The sequence below is a fragment of the Rhinopithecus bieti genome, unplaced genomic scaffold, assembly GCF_001698545.2.
Source record: "Rhinopithecus bieti isolate Rb0 unplaced genomic scaffold, ASM169854v2 scaffold_73242, whole genome shotgun sequence".
In the NCBI taxonomy this organism is placed as follows: domain Eukaryota; kingdom Metazoa; phylum Chordata; class Mammalia; order Primates; family Cercopithecidae; genus Rhinopithecus; species Rhinopithecus bieti.
Genome location: NW_016827168.1, coordinates 16,413 through 18,259, shown reverse-complemented (window position 1 = coordinate 18,259; position 1,847 = coordinate 16,413). Strand labels below are relative to the sequence as shown.

General features: G+C 49.6%; 1 pseudogene; it reads left to right on the top strand.

The window, feature by feature from the left end:
- The window catches only part of LOC108523209 (protein arginine N-methyltransferase 1-like), a 19,710-nt pseudogene extending 18,626 nt beyond the window's left edge, over positions 1-1,084 (top strand).
- Positions 1,085-1,847: the final 763 nt, after the last annotated feature.

Below are 1,847 nucleotides of genomic sequence, written 5' to 3'. Positions count from 1 at the left end.
AAAAAAAAAAAAAAAAAAAAAAAAGAAATTCCTTTCTCGATGGTTATTTTTTACTATTAGAAAACTGACATGGATGGCCGGGTGTGGTGGCTCACGCCTGTAACCCCAGCACTTTGGGATGTCAAAGCGAGCAGATCACCTGAGGTCAGGAGTTGGAGACTAGCCTGACCAACATGGTGAAACTCTGTCTTTACTAAAAATACAAAAAAAATTAGCCGGGCATGCTAGCAGGCGCCTGTAATCCCAGCTACTTGGGAGGCTAAAGCAGGAGAATCGCTTGAATCCGGGAGTTCCGGAGGTTGTAGTGAGCGGAGATCGCCGCCACTGCACTTAATCTGGGTGACAGAGCGAGACTCAGTCTCAAAATAAATACATTAATTAATTAAAATGAAAATAAAAAAGTTTGGCTACTTGAAATTTTGAAATTTACATTTGGCTCACATTTTATTTCAGAGGATTGCTTCATTTTTAAAATCTCAGGCTGCCTGTTCAAAGGACCAGAAGCCAGGAAGTTCATAAAATCTGAAATTTTAAAATAATCGTTATTATATTCTTTTCATTTGCGAATAGCCATATAATATGTTATTTATAAATGCACGTCACCTTGTACACAAGGTTAAATGCAAATACACTCCCGATTGGTCCTAGCTCAGCTCAGGGAGGAAGCCCTGCCCGAAAAGGTTGCAGCCCAGGCTGTCACTCTTTCTTCATTCAGCACAGTGTCTGGTCAAATCTTCTGTCACTCAGGGACTGAAGGGGCGGGCTTTAAGCGTTATCCAGTCAGAGACTCTAAACTAGGAAACCGTCCAGTAAGACACGCTCCTGGAAAGTACAGGACGGCTTCCGGGATTTGGCTGGTCTTTTGTCTCTTCCTGCAGCCAGAGCTCCTGGTCCCGTCTTCACTGCTCTGTGTCCTCCGCTTCTGGAGGCCCAGTCTGTGTGGCCCGGTGACCTGCAAGTTTTGGGAGATCCACAGCTAAGACGCCAGGACCCACTAGGAAACCCAGAAATGGTGAGAGTGCCGGGTCCGACATCTCCAGAGAGGGGGAAGGGGCTGATTGAAAGCGGTCGGAAGTGGCTGTAGCGGGACTGAGGCCTCCCATCTGTCAGCTCCAAAATCTGAGGCGCCTTGGTGCAGCTCGGCCCTCAGTCCCCTTCAGCCGTAAGATGGCGGCTGGGCGGACAGGCGGGACCCCGGGCGTCCTGTCTCTTCCCTTCTGTGTGACTGTGCCCGGCCTGGAGCCCTCTCTGGGCTGCGCTGCACTCACCGCGCCGCGTCTCTACCCGATTGTGCGGGGACCACGGGAGGGTAGTCAGGGGAGAATCCTGACTCGGGGTGCGGGGTTCATGAATCGGAAGAGCTTTTCGTCCCTCTTTTCTCTTATGAAAAATTTATGGTAGTTACCGCAAACGTTAAATAATTTATTGAAATAGTAGTTCAAAAATTGTAGAGCACCCTAAGAGAAGACTTTTATAAGGTGCATGACGAAAAAACCCACATTCATTAATCGATTACGTACAGTTAGGTTCGTTGGTTTTTTGAGATGGAGTCTCGCTCTGTCGCCCAGGCTGGAGTGCAGTGGCGCGATCTCGGTTCACTGCAAGCTCTGCTCCCGGGTTCACGCCATTCTCCTGCCTCAACCTCCAGCGTAGCTGGGACTATAGGCGCCCGCCACCGCGCCCGGCTGATTTTTTGTGTTTTTAGTAGAGAGGGGTTTTCACCGTGTTAGCCAGGATGGTCTCGGTCTCCTGACCTCGTGATCCGCCCGCCTCAGCCTCCCAAAATGCTGGGATTACAGGCGTGAGCCACCGCGTCCGGCCACAGGTAGTTTCTTAATTTCCACTCT